At 36.3% G+C, this 20,562-nt stretch overlaps 1 long non-coding RNA gene across 1 annotated transcript in view; it reads left to right on the forward strand.

The window, feature by feature from the left end:
- Window positions 1-20,333, forward strand: part of LOC141516215 (uncharacterized) — a 149,810-nt gene extending 129,477 nt beyond the window's left edge. Inside the window, exon 3 of the long non-coding RNA XR_012476636.1 lies at window positions 20,047-20,333. This is a non-coding gene — a long non-coding RNA (uncharacterized LOC141516215). The remainder of the gene's footprint in view (window positions 1-20,046) is intronic.
- Window positions 20,334-20,562: the final 229 nt, after the last annotated feature.

The following is a 20,562-nucleotide window of genomic DNA, read 5'->3' on the forward strand; positions in this document are numbered from 1 at the left end:
GTAAAAATAATGACTTCTTCCACTAGAGTGGCTTTGATCCATATGCTCCAGACAATGGAATACCTCCAGGTCTGACTTTTTTTGGTATGTGTGTGGATTCTACACTCATGGGTCCCTTGGGCTGATCTGGGAAGCTAATTACCATGGACAGTAATGAGCTGAGGGGAACAAATGGAAACAGTCCTTTATTTTGAAGGTGTATCTGGCTAGGGACTTGACTCAGTCTCTCACCAAGGAGCAATTGCTATTATTGCATTTCATCTCTTGCTTATATATTTTAGCACAAATAGCATCCCATACCTGGAAGCAGAAGAATGCTGGTCAAAGAATCTGAGTTCAATTCCTAGTTTTGTCCCTTAGGTAAAGTTGCATGACCTTAGGTTAATTCACATAAAGTTCAAAGTTCACCAACTTGATTTCAATTCCTCATCTGTCAAAGGAAAGAGAAGAACTAGATGATCCTCAATGTCCAATTCTTTGTCACCAGAAAAAACTGCTCTAAATATTTTTTGTACACAGAGGTCCTTTTCCTTTAATTTTTAATCTCTAGTTGTTTTGCTTGATCAAAGGTATCATGGTTTTATAGCTCTTTGGACATATCAGCTCTTTTTAAAAGTGAGCTTTATTGATAGCGTAGTCTAAAGCTTTGGCACCACAGTAGCAAAATGTGGAAGCATGCTGTATATCTCTCAATTTGCCAGAATGACTAGTTCTGCTTTAGATATGCTTCTCCACTGTTGGTAAAAGATAATTCCATGTGAATACTTTAGCCAAATATAGACATGGTCCTACCCTAACATTATTCAGTGGTTCTGAGTAGGTTAAAAGATATCACAGAGAGGCTGTTCTGGGGGAATAATATGATAAGTTGGTGATGGGCCAAACATTACACTGGACTTTGAAGATTTTACAGTGGGGAATGGGCTATAACATCCTAATAGCAGTTTTGATTGCATCAGGGTAATGGGGAGTTTGCCAGTTTTTCTCTACATCAAATGGCAGCACTTGATTTAATAGTATTAATTGCAGCTTCTTAAAAAATACTTTCCAGTGAAGCTTAAAATGCATATTCATTCCCTCAATATTCTTCCTCTTGTGTGAGCTTCCAAGAAGAAATGCACTCAGGTATTTTTACTGACCTTAACTCCTCTCAAACATTCTCTGAAACTTTCAGAGGGATCATTCTTGTCATTGAGGCACCCTCATGGTAACTCAGTTTTGGAAACCCATTGTTTCTTCCTGTTAAATAAGGCCATTTTGAGTACCCTTGTCAGTATCTTCACCTTCTGGTTTTGAAAGGTTTTCCTTTCCCTGAGCCAGGCAGCATCTGGCACCTGAACCTTTTCTGAATTTCTCCTCCAAATTTAAGCTCATTCTTTGTTTTCTTTGCCTCAGTTGATACCCAAGAGAGTTTCTCTTTCTTTATGGATGATCCCCAGATATCCATTCCTTTAGGTGACAACATTCCAAGAGTTGGAATACTTCCATGAAATAACTATAGTGAATTCCTTTCATGCCAGACCATTCACATTGCTTCCTGAGGTGGGTGGGTCATGACACCTCCCATGCTTGCTAGCTGGGTGACCTTTGGTAAATCACTTAACTTTTTTGAGCTTCAGGATTTTTATCTCTAAAATGGAGATAATAATCCTTACACTAGGTCAATATGAGATGAAGCTAAATAAAATTGCTTTTTCAACTGTAATGTATTCTACAAAGACAAGTAATATAATGCTAACTCAGAGATACATATACATATGATTGTTTGATTTTGTCAGAAAATGAAAACTCCAGGATCCAATATGTTTCTATTTCTATCTTAGTTGTGAGGAAAGTACTCTATAATAAAATAAATAAAATTAAATATTTTTTAAAAAAATATTAAAATAGGGGCAGCTAGGTGGCACAGCAAATAGAGCACCAGACTTGGAGTCAGGAGTACCTGGGTTCAAATCCAACCTCAGACACTTAATAATTACCTAGCCGTGTGGCCTTGGGCAAGCCAATTAACCCCATTGTCTTGAAAAATCTAAAAAAAATATTAAAATAGCAGGCACAATTGTGAGAAACACAAGCATATTAAACACCTTGGTATATTACTCATTAATTTCTAATTATTCTCAAGGATTATTTAATTTAATCCTAATCTCTCCCTTTTCTTTTCTGATCCAACTCTTCTTGGGTACAACTAACTCACCTTGACTTTTTCTTGAACTTAGATTCTCTTATACTCTTAGCAGCTTCCCAGATGTCAAAACCTTTTTCTTCCCCTTGTGTGAGCTTCCTTTTGCTCCAGGTTTTACCTGCTCAGGGAGATTCTTTTAGTAGTTTTAGTTTTTGATTTCTGTCTCCCACCTTCCCTCTCCTTCACCCAAACTCTTATAGAACAACTTTTTAAATCCCTCACAATAATATGTATATATATATATATATATATATATATATATATATATATATATATGTATAAAATTTATCAAAAATTCCCATATATCCCAGTCCAAAGGACATGTCTCAGTCTATTTTAAGTTCATTACTTCTCTGGCCAGAGGTGAGTGCTATGAATTTTCTCATTCAGCCAGTGACCCTTAATATTCTTAGTAGCTGACTGTAGACATCTCTTTTTATTTCTTGGCATGAGGAGGCAATTCTCTGATTTTTCTTGACCACCTAAATGTAGCTTCTCTGTAGGCACTGAGTATGTCTTATCTCAGCTTTGTACCTTCTTCAGTGCTTATCAGTGCTTATAGGCACTAAATAGATATTTGCTGTATTTTTCTGAATGAACCATAGGAATGGGCATAAAAGGTGACTTGGCAGTATTTTACTGCTGATTTTCATCAAAACCCACAATGGTCTTTTCTACAGAGTAACTTCCCTGTAAGGCAGCTCCCAGCCATCCACACCCTGTCCTCATCAAAAATCTGACTGCTACACATTTATTAATTGACATAGAAAACACTTCCTAAATTTATTCATTAAGCATGTCCCTTAGCAAATCTATAGCCTATAAGAGTTCTCAGGATGCCAGAACTAGAAGGGAGTTTATTTATTTATTTTTGTTTGTTTGTTTTTGTTTTTTCTTAATAATATTTTTTTCCCAATCTGGAAGAGAGTTTGGCCAGACTGTAGTTCAATTATCTCATTTTGCAGATGAAGAAACAGGCTTCAAGTTTAGACAGGTAGAAAGTAGTGGAATCAAGACTTAAAGCTAAGTCTTCTGATACTGGTATTCTTACTGTGACACCATGCCATCCTCTGAGTATAGTTTACTTACTGGTAAAGGGGTTGAGATTATAAAGATATATCTACATATATCTATATATGTTTGTGTGTGTGTGTGTGTGTGTGTGTGTGTGTGTGTTTGATTTTACCAGAACTCTGAGTTTTTAGTGTAGAGAGCTCCCAGGGAAGAAATTTTTTTTACTAATTTTGATTGATATCTTCTGCAACTCAAGGACCTAGGGCATTGTTTGGTATTTGACAAGTCATTCAGCCAGTATGTGTTTGGAAATGGGACTTAAATCCAGGTCTTACTGATTCTGAAACCATCTTTCTAACCACCATATGCTTCTTTCATATGTCTCAGGTACACAAATGCACACAGATTAGAATACTTTTTAAAACAGAGACACACTGATACTTCTACTTGCTGGGCTTTGTGTATATTTGTGTTTCCACTTTGCTTTGTGGTCCACATAGATTTGCCTCCTCTAATAAGCCCAAATAAAAACATAAAATGGATTCAGAAAGAGAGTGTCCTGGTGGTCCATTACATTGAAAAAGATGCAAGGAACTCATCACCTGAGGTTGCTGCAAAGTCATTACTTGGGAGGGATGACAAGGCTTTTATCCTAGGGTATCAGCATTTTCAGTACTTAGACTCTTTTGGCAGCTTAGCAGCAGCTGTTAAGAATAATGAGTTATATGATGAAGCTTCCAGATAGGTCACTTTCTGCCTGCAGCTCTTTATTCACACCAGTGGTGAGAACCTTCCTGGCCCAGGCTCTTCCTGAATTACTGCCTCCCCAACAACACACTTCTGGTATTTGGGGGAAAGGTTCTTTTCCCAAACAGGATTTTACATTCTGGGATCTCTTTTCACCCTCAGTTAAGTGAATTTGTCTTTAAAAGTTGATATGATGGCATAATTTGTAATCCTCATCCCATGCATACTGGAGAAACTTCATCCAGATGCCAAAATATCTACTTCTAACTCTGATTGCTGATGTAAGAGATGTAATCTTTTTAAAGCAAACCAATCTATGATATGTCTGCAAAGAACCAATCCAGTGAAAGTCATTGTTATTATGGCATGCACATATATATATATATATATATATATATATATATATATATATACACACACACATACAATACAAGCACACACATCTATACATACATGCACAATACACTCATACATGAATGCATACGTACATAATTACATACATATGTAGAGATACAGAACACTTTAGTATTATTATTGGATGTTCAAAAATGCATAGTGCATATAGTAGTAGATATGAATCAAATACTGAAATTATTTTTGTTTTCTGGGAGTATCTGAGCTTCTTTCAACAGCATGCCTGAATTGTAATTTGGGATGGTACTGAGAGAAGTAATATCAGCCCAATATTGTTTCCTCACAAGAGGTTAGTATATCAAGCCCAGAACATGGAGCATGAAATGTCAGAGTGACACTTATTCTTTTGTGATTATGGACAGTTAATTCACTTCTGAGCCTAATTTTTCTTATCTTTAAAATGAGGATAAGAATATTTATAATACTTGATCTACAGGGATGCTGCAAGACTCAAAGGAGATAATGTATATATAATGCGTTAAAAAGTTTCAAGTACTCCATAATTACAGTTGATTTAACCCTATGAGGTAGAGAATAAATATCATCATCACCTTCCTCCCCACTCCACCATTTTACTGAAGAAGAAACAGAGGATACAAGAGATGAAATGACTTGCCTAAATAGTGTGATTCCAGTTAGACCATTTATTAGCTGTATGATCATAGGTAAGTCAATTAAATTCTTTAGGCCTTTGCTTTCTCAGTGTTGAAAAGCCACAGTTGGACCAGATAATAAACAATGTACCTTCCAATTCTAAATTTATATTGCTTTATCTATCCATCCATCCATCCATCCATCCATCCATCCATCCATCCATCCATCCAATCATCTGTCTGTCCATCTGTTGGTTTATCTATCTATCTATCTATCTATCTATCTATCTATCTATCTATCTATCTATCTATCTGTTTGCCTATCTAATTATCTATTCATCATCTAGCTATCTACTTACTACCTAGATATTCTTTCTTTGTTTCTTTCTTTCCTTTGTTCCTTCCTTCCTTTCTTCCTTCTTACCTTTCCTCCTTTCCTTTCTTTCTTTGCAGTCAGTTATCTATCTATCATCTATGTATCTATCTATGTATCATCTATCTATCTGTCTATCTATCTATCTATCTATCTATCTATCTATCATCTATCTATCTATTCTATGACCTCAATGAGGAGGAGTCAGGATATGAAATCAGATCTCTGAATTGGAACACCAGTTCTGAGTCATGACTCCTTCTGCTTCCATTTATTAGGTAAATAGGGAGGGAAAAGATATGTTTCTCCCTATGAGTGCTTCCAATAGAGCATAAAGCTCTTTAAATATGAAAAGCAACCCTAAATCTATCCTTCATTGCAGACTTGTCTGATCAGAAAATATGACTAAATTGTCTTTTCTAATCTCTTCAATTGAAGTAGGTCAGAGGTATTGAGCAAGATGATCAGAGAGAATTCTTTTTTCCCAATAAAACAGTAATATTGACTGAGGAAATTAAAGAAAGACTGAAAGAATATGATGGAGCAATAGTGTTTTTGACCTTCCATTTACCTGGACCATATCAGTGCTGCCCACTGGGGCAGGACTGCATACAGTTTGGATATGAAATATCATGGCTACAGGTTGATGATTGAGTTCATTCTAGAAAAAGTTGCCAATCTGAACAAAATTTTATATCCTGTTGTCTTCTTATTCCTTTCCTATAACACTGACAACAAGAAAAGGTGATATTACAGTTTAGGACCTTGTTTCCCTTTATACCTTGCCTTGTTCTATTTTCCTTCCTAATCCCCCATTACCTACTGGAAGATGGGGTGGGGATGGACAGAATGCTCCTCTGTCTGAGATTCATTTAACTACTCCTTGTAATCCTTTTGGATATAATTTTTAGTGAAAATTTTTTACTTAGATTTTAATTTGGCCAATTAGAGCCTCTATTGAAGCCTATGCTCCCTTCAGCAAATAGCCTGCTGTGAGTACATAATAAATGTTAAATAACATTAATATTTCTCTTGTTGGGATGTTTTCTTTCCCTTATAATGAATTATAATTAGAGGAGAAATTTTCTGCAATAATATTTCAACTTTTTAATGAAAACTAAAAACTAAAAAATACTTAGTGTCTGAAAATAGCTCTTCCAGCTTAAGATATTTTGTTGCTATAAAGTTCACTCCAAATTGCTAATGTATATTTGTGTAGAGTAGCTGAGGAGCACCTGTTTCTCCACAGGCCCCATAACCTGAGATACTTTAATATGATTGTTGAACCAGGTCACTTATTAGCTCAGGTGCTTCTTAGACTATAGATGCATTGCTGATTGAGTCATGCTGATCACTCAAATTCATTTTGATGGTTTACATTTTAATCATTCTCTCATGGTAATATAATAGTAATTGGTGTTGTTTAATCTACTGTGCTGTTTAATGCTCTGGGATTGCTGGGAATTTCTTTCAACCCATTAAACACTAACCTGTGCTCAGTGAAAGAAACATCTCCGTTGCCTCCACCATCTCAGGATTCAAAGATAGCTCCCATTACTCCAGATTCCAAATATGTTTCTCATTGCCATTTAGATGCCCAGCATCTACAGATATTTCCTGTTTCCTTTACACATTTCAGGGTCTAAAGAAATCTCCCACTTTACCCAGAATCCCAAGACAATCCCATTATCCCTATTATCCTAGAGCAAAAAGACACTTTTTGCTTCTCCTACAATTCCCACATCCCAAATCACTTGATTTTTAGATGTATCTAAAATTAACATTATCAGTGAAATCCAAACTGTCAAAGGGGTACAATTTTAAAGTTTTTATTTGTCTGGGAGCTTTTCTATGTCTTCCAAGAAATCCCTGAATCAGTTTCATGCTTTCACTTTCTTCCTTTCCTTGTGTTTGTGTTCATATTTTTGTGTATGTTTGTGTGAAATCCTCACTGCTCCTCAGATTTGAAAATTAAAGCTGAGACACTAAAGTTAATTGATTTAAAGGCTTCCTAAATTGAGGCACCTAAAATCCCATTTTGAGAAATAAAAGTGTTTTAAGAATAAATAAATAAGCAAATAAGACTAAGGGCTTGCAAAGGAGGACAACTGCAAAAGCTTCATAGGTAAAGGGATGATGGGAGAAACCTGGCTTTCCAGCTGCTGAGCCATTCTAATACTGTCTAACCTTGAACTCCCTCTGCCTCTTTCCACCCCCATCACTCTAGCTGTACAATCGTGTCAGTGAGACACTTCATGAAAACCAATACTGCATGTATCTTAGACCTGTGGAAATAAATGACCCGAGCAGAATGGGAGAAAACAAACTCACCAAGAACATAAATAACCATTATGGGAATCTCAGTATGACTGCAAGGTATTAGGTCCAAAATCTGATTGATGCATTGCAAAGATGTGTAAGTGGTTGTAGATGTTGAAACTATTTACTCTTAAGCTATGTACCCTCAACATTTTCCAATTTGTTTTATTTTGTCAAAATATTCCACTTTGCTATCTAGGACAACAGAGGTCAAGGCTAAGAAATGAGCTTCCCCTGAGCTTTATGGCCACTGCAGGTTCACATGAATGCCACAGTGTAGTATAATGACTTGCAGGGCTAGAAAGTACCTTAGGGGTCATCCAGTCCAATCCCCTCATTTTACAGATGAAGTTATTGAAGCACAGAGAGGTTACACAGCTTACCCGAAGTCATGTTGGAACTAAGTGACCCAACACCTAATGCATTTGAGGATTCCTTTGGTATTTTAGGTTAATTAATCATATGTGTACCCTTTTGCAAGAGAATTTATTTTTCCAAGCCTCAGTTTTCTCATCTGTACTTTAAGGATCACTTTAAGGTCCCTCTCAGCTTTCCAGTTCTCTACTTGGATGCTTCCATATTGGAAAAATGTTAGGGAGAGAATGGCGACAGAAGGAGCATAAGTATCATCCTCTTCTAATTCAAACTTTTCTAGGGAGGATTGGAAGAACAAATTGGAAAACCAATCAGTCAACAAAAATTTATTAAGGATTTTCTTTTTCAGGCATTGGACTTTTCAGTTGGAGTTAAACTAAGAGGATGATTTCCTAAAGGAGAGATTTTCCAGGTCCTTTGGTCTTCTATCTCCTTTTCCTCCCTCCTTTTCTTTATATCTCTCTCTATTATACTTATCAGGAGGCAGCTAGCTGGCTCAGTGTTGACCTGGAGTCAGGAAGACCTTGAGTTAAAATCTGACCTCAGACACTTGTCTGACCCTGGTCACACAGACAGCTTTGTGACCCTGGACAACTTATCTTTATTTGCCTTAATCCACTAGAGAAAGAAATGGTAAACCACCCCAGTAGTTTTTTTTTTTTAAAAAAAAAAAAGACCTCATGGTCAGTAGGGTCCATCTGATGAAGAGTCAGGAACAACTAAATGACTGAACAATAACACTGTACTTAGGTAATTGTCTATTATGCCATCTGTGTTTCTATAGAATCTCCTTACTGGACTGAACTCTCCACCCAGTAGTCACTTATTAATTTATTAAATGAATTAAGAAATGGATGTTATTAAATGCTTCCTATACATAAGGGCAAGAAAAGGAAGGCAAAATTCAATCCAAAATATATTCACTGTTTGGGGTTTTTGAAAATGAATGGGGAAGTAAGCTTTTGTTTTGCCCCTGTTAACAAAGATAATTTAGAGTTACTTTTAATTTAAAATAACAACATGATATAGTGGATAAAATTCTGAACTTGGGTTCAAAACCTATCTTTTCTACTTATGGGATCATAATCAGTTCACTTAACCTCTTTGATCCCCAAGAAAAAATCTAAACATTAAGATTCAACTACTGAGTAACAAAAATAGCCACCTGCTTTGGTGCAAAAGATTCTGATTCTGATAGCATCCCAGAAGATAAGCTCCTCGAGAGCAGGGACTGTCATGATTTTGGCTTATAATTATGCATTTAACACAATGCTTAGCTCATAGGAAGTGTCTATTGACTGACAGACCCTTTTTATGTTGACATTGATAGGCCATATTAATATTTCAAATAACTCACAAGATCAGACTAAAAAAAGCATAAAGATGAGAAGTTTCAATCCTATCAAGCTAAGGAATGAATTGTTAGTTCTCCAGATACTAGGGTACCATCTTTATGACATGCTACAAATATTAAATACTCTCAAGTTTCAGAAAAGTGGAAATGGCCTTTACAGAATCACAAAATTTTGGAATGAAAACTTCAGAGACCATTTAGTCCCATAGCTACTTATGGATTTATTCTGCAACAGATTTAGTGAATGATTATCCAGTCTTTGCTTGAAAATCTTCAGTAAGGAGGAATACAATCTCCCCTGTAGTCCATTCCCCTTCTGTATAACTGTGGTTAGTAGTTTTTATTTTTTATTGAACCTGAATTTTCCTTTTTGGAACTTCCATCAATTTATTGTAGATCTGGCCTCTAGGACTTCACAGAACAAACCTGATCTTCTTGGTAATAGTCCTTCAAATACTTGGAATCAACTACCTTCGAATCTGCTCTAAGCTAGACATCCCCAATTCCAGGAAATGATTTTTTTAAAGAAAAATGACAAGGTTTTTGCTTGTCATACCCCAACTCTAAAGAGAACAAGCATGTCTAGAATCTTGGAAATAATCAAATATTATATTAACCTATTGGTTTTCTTTGCTATCATAACAGGAAGTTTGCATTGCTACAAAGAACTGATACTTATAGTTCTCATTTATTCAGCATTTCATTTTTCTGTGTTTTTTGATGTTTTTCCTTTGTTCTTGAAGAAGACCGTGACATCACAGAGGTGATATCATGACAAGCATATGAGTTAGATTTAAATGAGGAGAGGCTGTGCAAAAACATCAACTTCACTTTCTCCTCTTGAGTCATCTGGAGCCAGTGACCAGATAAGGATCAGAATGAGTGGGAATCACCTGGGATGCAGTGGGAGACCTGGGCTTTTTAAAGCTAGGTTTTTTGGTAATTCAGAGTTTGACTGAGGCAATGCCCATTCAGTCATTAAGGTTAAATAAGAAAGATGAAGCAAATAGACCATGTATGAACATTTCCAAAAGAATAAGGGAAAAAAATGTTGGGAGGGTAAGACCCTTAGGATATCTCAATGATTAAGGCACCTGAAAAAGATAAAAAGCCAGGTGTGTGTGTGTGTGTGTGTGTGTGTGTGTGTGTGTGTGTGTGTGTGTGTGTAAAATAAAGAAAGAAAAAGAAAGAAAGAAAGAAAGAAAGAAAGAAAGAAGGAAACAAGGAAAGACAGAAAGAAGGAAAAGGAAAGAAGGAAAGGAAGGAAGAAAGGAATGAAGGAAGAGAGAAAGAAAGGAAGGAGGAAGAAGGAAGGAGGAAAGAAGGAAAGGAAGGATAGAAGGAAGAGAGAGAGAGAGAGAGAGAGAGAGAGAGAGAGAGAGAGAGAGAGAGAGAGAGAAAGAGAAAGGAAGGAAGGAGTAAAAAGGAAAGAAAGGAAGGATAGAAGGGAGAGAGAAAGAAAGAAAAATGAAAAGAAAGAAAGAAAGAAAGAAAGGGAAGTAGGAGAGAGAGAGAACACGAGAGAGCATGAGAGAAAGAGAGAGAGACAGAGAGAGGTGCTGTGTAGCCCAACTTTTCTAAATCATAGAATTTAGTTGATTACATTTTTAGTGAGATATAATTGCAATGCCTCCTCCTAAAAGATATCAGAAGCAATACTTTTACTAAAACATTCCTTTGCAGGCAGACTCAGATCAGGACTTTGCTTAGGCTATTTGGACAATCTTTTCCTCTTTAGAAAGATCATGCTTTGAAGACATGTAACAAAACTCCTTTTACCAATCCCAAGTCTATTGTCAGATTAGCTTCCCAGACCATATCTGGATACTACATCTCTACCCAGAATTCAAAAGAAAGATATTATCCACCAAAATATTTAGAATAACATTTTTTGGTGTGATGGCAAAAATTGGAAACAATATAGATATCCAATGATGGAAATGCTGAAAAAGTTCTGGAACATAAATATCCCAGAATATTACTGCACAGTAAGAGCTGATGAATTTGAGTTTAGACAAGCATGGGAAGACATATGGACTAATGGAGAGTGAATTAAGCAGAAGTAGGAAAACAGTATACACAATGACTACAACAATGTAAATGAAAGAATGATGACAAAAGGAATTGAATGTCTTGTAATTATAATGACAAACTTATCCTGGAAGGAACATTGAGACAATTCAGTTCCCTCTCTTCATTATAGAGGCAGGGCACTATGGATGAATGTTGCATATGCTATGACATTCAGGTGATAAGTTATCTAATTTTACTAAAATGAATCTTTTCACTTAAGAAAAGTTATGAGATGGTTCAGTGGTAAGGAAAGTAGATATATTGGAAAAATATGATATAAAAACAAATGCATCAGTAAACAATGATTTTTTTAAAAATAATGTTATATGCAAATATTAAAAGAAGGAAGGAGAAGGAAGAAAGAGAGAAAGAAAGAAAGAAAAGGAGGAAAGGAGGGAGAAAGGAAGGAAGAAAAGAAGGATGGAAGGAAGGAGAGAAAGGAAGGATGCGACAGACAGAAAGAAAGGTAAGGAGGGAGGGGGGAGAGAGAGCGAGCGAGAGAGAGAGAGAGAGAGAGAGAGAGAGAGAGAGAGGGAGAAGAAGAAGGAGGAGGAGGAGGAGAAGGAAAGAAGGAAAGGAGGGAGGAAGGGTAGGGAGAGGAGAAGAAAGGAAGAAGAAAGGAAAGAAAGAAGAATATCCTCGACTATTGTTGGAAGGAACATAATAGAGTTTCTCTGAAACTTTCAGTCTGTTCCAGAAATCAAATAAAATCACCATTAGTCAAATGAGAGAGATTTCTAGTTGCTTTTGTACATATTCTCAAACTAACTTTCCCGGAATACAGAAGACTACTGTTAACTTCATCCTGCTGTGGACAGGAGTAGTCAGATGTAAAATCATGCAATATTATTCTAATAAGCTAATGGGGGAAAGGGATGCTTTCAACATAAGAATTTTTATGGAAAATATGCTTTAAAAAACCCAACAGGCCAATTCCATTCCATGTGGTTAAACATGGCACTGTCGATAACCCCACTTTAACATATTTTAGTCCTCCCTTTTAAATCCATATTAAAATGTTTACTTGGAGTCAAAGGAAATCCTTAACTATTTCTTTTGTTTGGATGCATGATCAGACAATATTTCATAACACAAAATGGATAGAATCTTGAGTCTCTGGAGGTTGTCTAGCCCATTTCCTTGCCTACATGATCTCCATGACTTAGTCTCTCCTTTAGATAAAAAATTTCAATTCCTTTAGATGTTTCTGTTGTTTACATGGGAGAAAACCTACAATAAAAATATAGATTAACAGTGCCTTTCAGACTGTAAGTTCTTAATGAATGTTTGATATATTAGTGGTGATGATGATTGATGATGGTGGTGTCTGTGTGATGAAGGTAATTGATGATGGTCCTCTTGATACTGAAAATATTGTGATCAAGTTGAGGCAATAGGCTATAATAAAAAAATCTCTGGATTCAGAGTCTGGAGAGGTCTGGGTTTTAATTATGCTTTGGGCATTGGCTTGCCATATGACCACAAACAAGTTCCTTAACCTTTTGGAATCTCAGTTGCAAATTTGTAAAATGGGAATAATAATACCTCATAGGGTTGTCAGGATTGGGTGAGATCATACATACATACATACATACATGTATATATGTATATATATTTCATATATATATATATATATATTTGCAAATTGCTACAAATGTCACCCATGATGATAATAATCATGATGAATAATGACATAAAATGCACTAGATTAGGAGAGTTTTTAGCAGGAACACATAAAGCACAGTTCATTTCTTAGAAATGAAAATACAAGTGTTTCTTGTAAATTCCTTTTGACAGCTTATGAATAAGAGTAAGCTTTAGTCTTTAATTTTTTATTTTATTATGAACTTAACAAATGAGCATTTCAATGTACTAAAAAGAACAAAAAATGAATATTGTATATGAAATTGTGATTTTCTGTTATGTATGATTTAGATGCACATACAAGTCAAAATAGTTGTAATGAAGGCGTCCTGTTTATGTCCCTATCTGATCCTCTTCTTGTTTTTTCTATATTTTAAGTATTTAATTGATGATTTTTTCTTTTTTTAAAAACCTATATCATTGTTCACTATATTCTCCCTTCCCTTTCTCCCTCAAGGTCCTCCCTTACCACAAATATAATCAAATGATCTAAATCAACAGTTTTAGTCTTGATGCCAGAAAATGTGTCTGGGACCTTTTAATTTGTGGGAGATTTGCAGTTACTATGTGAAAAATTTTGTTTATTTCCCTAAACAACTGAGAAGATCATAGGATTTACAGTTAGAAAGCTGCAGGGAATAACCTAATTTAATTCCTTCATGTTAAAGATTGAAGATGAAATTGAGGTCTAAAGAGTTCAAGCAATTTGTTGTTGTTGTTGTTCAATGATGTTCAATTTTTTGTGACCCCATTTTTGGGGTTTTCTTGGCAAAGAGACTGGAGTGGTTCACCATTTCCTTCTCTATCTCATTTTACAGATTAGGAAACTGAGGCAAATAGGATTAAATGACTTACCTAGAGGGGGCGACTAGGTGGCACACTGGATAGAGCACCAGCCCTGGAGTCAGGAGTAACTGAGTTCAAATCCAACCTCAGACACTTAATAATTACCTAGCTGTGTGCCCTTGGGTAAGCCACTTAACCCCATTGTCTTGCAAAAAAACTAAAAAAAAATGACTTGCCTAGAGTCATGAGGAACAAAAAGCAAGAGTGAATCCATATTTTTAGGTCCACAGTACCAAGAGTTAATAGAACTATGCAAGCCTGTACTATGTAGGTAATAACGTCTCTCTCTCTCTCTTTTCAGTATGATTTCCTTTTCTCTCCCTCCCCTTTCCTCCAAATGGCTTTGGAAGTAATTCTTACCTAGCCTTTAATTACTGAAATAGCCTTGCCCCAGACAAACTGAAATTTCGGAAAGACCAAGCTTAAAAAGATCAGTCTTCCACTGCATCTGGGGCCATCTTGGCTAATATCTTGCCACTCCACTCAGATGTCTCTGGAGGAGAGTGAGGCTGGTGACTCTGCACAACTCAGCCTCAGTTAAATCCTCCTGATGTCATTGATCTTATTCAAGAATGAAAGGTGGACAACATGAAGCCACATGAATTGAAAGCATTGTTCTAGATGTCTAACTAGATGTAGGGAACATCTAAAGATGGAATGCAATTTAATAAATGTTTATCAGCTGACTAATTGCTTGTTTAAGATTTATCATGGGCCCTTTAATCTAGATTAGGACTGCCAAATAAAATTAAGAATTTAACTGATGTGAAATTGACATTTTGATTGGTGCAAATTAACTGGTTTGTGGGTCATTGAAATACATAAGCTATATGGATGAGAACATAAGGGTAGGACAATTAGGCAAAAATGTATAATACTTGAAAGAACATCAGCTTTTTTGAAAGCATGCTAATAGCAGTAATGCAAGGATATTTCTTCAGAGAGCATCTTGTCATGGTGCCAAATTCTTTGGTCCAGCTAGTATCTCCCTAGTTAATCTCTGCCTACATAGAGCACAGAAGGGAACTCAAAGCCTGTTATACTAAGACATTATATTGGGAGCAATTTGTTCCTGTAGATTTTCATCATAACTCACTCTGTACTGGAATATGATTGGAGGAACTATTGGGAGATTAGCAACCAGTACATCAGCCTATCTTCCCCTCCCCTCTCCTCAGTACAATCTCTACTTTTATTCACTATTTTCAAATCAGATATTCAATAATACATCCATAATAGCTTCCAGGCTCCAAGCTGACTCTCACTCTTTAATCTCCCTCCAACATACACCTAGAACATGCTTTAATAATTGATGACACCTCTCATTCTCCTAGGCTTACAACTCATAGCCCAGTTTTCCAATCCACATGGGACATAATGCTACCTCCTAACATTCATTTTTCCATCCTCATCTTCCCTCCTCCAACCGCAAGCACTCCCTTTTCTTGGAGCACCTTTGCATGTCAGGAAACTGTAAGAAGTATTCTGAGAAGGGCCACATCAACTTCCCTTTTCTTCCTCTCAGTTTCCTATATCTGGCTTCTGACATTCCCTGGTAAAAGGACTTAAGAAACCTCCAAACTGTAGCTCTCAAACTTTGACTAATTGTGAATTCATAATGTAATCTAGGACTCAAGTGCATTTGTATATCTCTCCTCATTAGTGGAGACTGAACATTCCATCTAAGTGGATATTCCCTCAAGTCTTTAGCTTGGTAAACTGAGGATAGGGACATGATTGAAACTCTGGCTCTTCAACATATTGACTTCTTCCTAGAGGCTTTCTTTTCCTTTAGTGACTTTTCCCTGAAAAGAATCTAGAGCCATATCTACACTCTTGAAGATGGAAGTCAAAAGAATGAGAATCTCTTCTCTCCCAATCACTTGCCAACTTTTCTTTTTTTTCTTTTTTTTAATTAAAGATATTATTTGAGTTTTACAATTTTCCCCCAATCTTGCTTCCCTCCCCCACCCCACAGATAGCACTCCGTCAGTCTTTACTTTGTTTCCATGTTTTACCTTGATCCAATTTGGGTGTGATGAGAGAGAAATCATATCCTTAAAGAGAACAGAATTCTCAGAGGTAACAAGATCAGACAATAAGCTATCTGGTTTTTTTCCAAATTAAAGGGAATAGTCCTTGTACTTTGATCAAACTCCACAGCTCCTTATCTGGACACAGATGGTACTCTCCTTTGCAGACAGCCCAAACTTGTTCCCAATTGTTGCACTGATGGAATGAGCAAGTCCTTCAAGGTTGAACATCACTCCCATGTTGCTGTTAGGGTGTACAGTGTTTTTCTGGTTCTGCTCATCTCACTCAGCATCAGTTCATGCAAATCCCTCCAGGTTTCCCTGAAATCCCGTCCCTCTTGGTTTCTAATAGAACAGTAGTGTTCCATGACATACATATACCACAGTTTGCTAAGCCATTCCCCAATTGAAGGACATTTACTGGATTTCCAATTCTTTGCCACCACAAACAGGGCTGCTATAAATATTTTTGTACAAGTAATGTTTTTACCCTTTTTCCTCTTCTCTTCAGGGTATAGACCCAGTAGTGGTATTGCTGGGTCAAAGGGTATGCACATTTTTATTGCCCTTTGGGCATAGTTCCAAATAGCTCTTCAGAAGGGTTGGATGAGTTCACAGCTCCACCAACAGTATAATAGTGTCCCAGATTTCCCACATCCCTTTCAACAATGATCATTATCCTTCCTGGTCATACTCGCCAATCTGAGAGGTGTGAGGTGGTACCTCAGAGAAGCTTTAATTTGCATTTCTCTAATAATTAATGATTTAGAGCATTTTTTCATATGCCTATGGATCACTTTGATCTCCTCATAAGTAAATTGCCTTTGCATATCCTTTGACCATTTGTCAATTGGGGAATGGCTTTTTGTTTTAAAAATATGACTCAGTTCTCTATATATTTTAGAAATGAGTCCTTTGTCAGAATCATTAGTTGTAAGGATTGTTTCCCAATTTACTACTTTTCTTTTGATCTTGATTACATTGGTTTTATCTGTGCAAAAGCATTTTAATTTAATGTAATCAAAATCATCTAATTGGTTTTTAGTGATGTTCTCCAACTCTTCCCTAGTCATAAACTGTTCCCCTTTCCATAGATCTGACAGGTAGACTAGTCCTTGATCTTCTAATTTGCTTATAGTATTGTTTTTTATGTCTGTGTCCTGTAACCATTTGGATCTTATCTTGGTAAAGGGTGTGAGGTGTTGGTCTAATCTAAGTTTCTTCCATACTAACTTCCAATTATCCCAGCAGTTTTTATCAAAGAGGGAGTTTTTATCCTGGTGGCCTGACTCTTTGGGTTTATCAAACAGCAGATTACTATAACCCTCTCCTGCTTTTACACCTAGTCTATTCCACTGGTCCACCACTCTGTTTCTTAGCCAATACCAAACAGTTTTGATGACTGATGCTTTAGAATATAATTTTAGATCGGGTAGTGCTAAGCCACCTTCATTTGCATTTATTTTTTCATTAAGCTCCTGGAAATTCTTGACTTTTTATTTCTCCATATGAATTTACTTACAACTTTTTCTAACTCATTAAAGTAATTTTTTGGAATTTTGATTGGTAGGGCACTAAACAGATAGTTTAGTTTTGGTAGAATTGTCATTTTTATTATATTAGCTCTCCCTATCCATGAGCAGTTGATATTTGCCCAGTTATTTAAATCTGATTTAATTTGTGTGAGAAGTGTTTTATAATTGTTTTCACTTGCCAACTTTTCATGAAGGTCCCAAGCGCTCCATAATCAATCTCCACCAAAGAGGAGAGTGTTCTATCTATCTATCTATCTATCTATCTATCTATCTATCTATCTATCTATATCTATCTATCTATCTATCTATCTATCTATCTATCTATCTATCTATCTATCTATAAATGTTCTTGGAATTTTAGTTCCAATGTTTGCTTAGATTTAGAGCTAGAAAAGAGACCTTGGATATCATCTAATCTCCTTCATTTCACAAAAGAGGAAATTGAGGCTCAGAGAGAATGACTTACCCCATGACAAACCCATTTCCCTTGACTTCATACCCATTGCTCTTTCCACTATACCATGCTGCCTATGCAGTCATTTGAACATGGTGGGTCAACCCCTAAAGCGGGAGTTCAAGCAAGACTATATTGTTTTCAAATCCAGAAATGGGTTCTAGAGCTACAGGATGAATAAAATAAACAGAAATAGGGAAGCATCAGTTCCTTTTCCATGATACAAACACTTTTTTCTCTGCCAGATATGTCTGAAAACAGATCACTATTTAGACCTGGGCTATTCTGTTTTGAGAAGCTCTGCCCTAAATATACCAAGCAGATTCCAAATTCTTCAAGTACCAAAAAATGATTCTGTTTATTTTTGTCTGAGGGACTGGATAGGTACTCCTCTATCATGAAATCTCTTGGTTCAGTACTTATGGAAGGTAAAAATCATAAGATCAGATCGATCAAAGAGATGATAGAGTCCCCCCCACACTTTACAGATGAGGAAATTGAGGTCAGGGAATTGACTTATGCAAGGACACATGACTAAGAAGAGGTTTGAACTCAGCTCTTCCTGACTCCAAACCTAACATTCCACCTCCAGTGTCACCATTGCTAACTCAACTGGCAAATATCTAACCTGTGAATCATCACAAGGTTTTGGGTATTGCCATTGTTACTGGGGATTAAAATGAAAAGAGGATGATTCTTCCTTTATTCTTGCTGTTGGAGCAGGCTTTTGACCTTCTCAAGGGAATTCATTTACTTCTCCTCTACTTCACCCTGCACCCACCTGCCCTTCTGTCTCAGTTGGAAAAGCTGATCTCTGAGAACTAATTTCTGTTAGGTAAATAGCAATGGGAGACACCAATTTCCTGTCAACAGCTGCAGCTTCAACAGTTTCAACCCTTCATTCAAATGTGTGAATGCTTCATCCAAATTGCACATTTCTCATTTGGTGTACCTTGAAAGCATATACTGTCACTCACTCATAATCTCAGAGAAGTTCATTTGCTGGCACTGAGGCTTGGCATACTGACATTCTAGGAGGTGCATCAAAGCAGCTAAAAGGGAATCATTAAAACGTGCTTAACTAACTTCAAGGTGGAGGTGGGGAGGAGTTGTTTTGGAATTCAGCCTAGGAAATTAGGCTTTGAGACATTTAATTTTGAGCAACCAATTTGGAAACATACCTGATTCTAACTCAGAAAGTGGATTTAATTATTTTTTAAAGCTGTATAGAGAGTAGCTCCTGGCTACTCTGTCAAGAAATGAGATCAAAACCAACATGATGAATTCAGAGAAGTATGCAAAGATTTATAGAATCTGATATAATGAAATAAGTAGAACCAATAAACAATATCCACAATGACCATGACTATATCAGTGAAACAAACAACTACCAAAAATAACCAAAATAATATTGGTGAATGCTGTAAATTACTAAAAACACACTTAATCTTAATAAAGAGGTGAGAAGATACCATCATTGCATTCTTTCTCAGAGGTAGGATGTTCATGAGTATAGAATGTTGTGTATATTTTCAAACTTCTTTGATTGACTTTGCTGTGTGGGGGGTCCATTTTTATATTTTTTTTCTTTAAAGATATTCCTTATTACATGGGATAATTCTCTGGAAGGGTAAGGAGAAAAACTCTTGTGATGTAAAAAACAGAAGATAGTAATAAAATTAATGTAATAAATTATATACATAAGTATATATGTATCAGGGAATGAATTAGAAAATACCCTATAGAGCATGCTTAGTCATGGGCCTATAGAGACCATCTCAGGGAAAATGCAAGGAATCTCTCTGGTAATTTCTCAGGCTATACATAGCATCCCAAGTTATGTGAGATGACAAAATGGTTCCCTTTTTGTTCACCATACCAGGAGGAATGTTCTAATCAATAGGACTTAAAGATAGTGATACTATTCTCAATGTCTCTGTTCCTGTCTGCTCAGTGAGCTTCTCTCTAGAGGGCTGGGGAAGGAAATAGTGTGCCAACAGAAACATCTACTGTTTAACACCTGTGTTGTTTCTTTGAACCCTTGTGTTGTGTCCCTTGTTTTATGTTTCCTTCCTATATATATATAGGTTATTGAGCAGCAATATTGAGCAGGGAAGGTGCCTCCTACTTCACTCCATCAATTCTTGGAGAAGAGAACCACTGACATATGGCTAAGGCTGAGCCTTCACCTGGATTTCCAGAGGACACAGAAAGGAAAGAATTGTTTGGAACAGTGCTGCGGGGAAGCAAAAGGAAATCTATTCAGCAACCTAAAGAAATGCTTCATATTGTGATATTTTAAGTATTGACCTCCTTGGAGAATATAGTAGTTCTGTGGTTCTGTAGTAGTACTGTTTCAAAGTTTATTTGATATTTTTCAGGGTTTTTTTTGGTCAATGAATTCGTCTGACTTTTGTGTTTAGCATTTCTTTTGTGTGAAATAAATAACTATCCTATACCTGATTTACATCCCACTTCTGTGTCCTATTCAACTCCCCTCTTTGGGGAATCCTTAGATGTGAGTCAAATATAAGTTCTATAAAATTTTTCCCTGGGACTCTAGTGTGGGAATTGTAAAGAGCTTAGGAGGCAGAGAAAAAAAG

Source organism: Macrotis lagotis, chromosome 3 (genome assembly GCF_037893015.1).
Source record: "Macrotis lagotis isolate mMagLag1 chromosome 3, bilby.v1.9.chrom.fasta, whole genome shotgun sequence".
Classification (NCBI taxonomy): domain Eukaryota; kingdom Metazoa; phylum Chordata; class Mammalia; order Peramelemorphia; family Peramelidae; genus Macrotis; species Macrotis lagotis.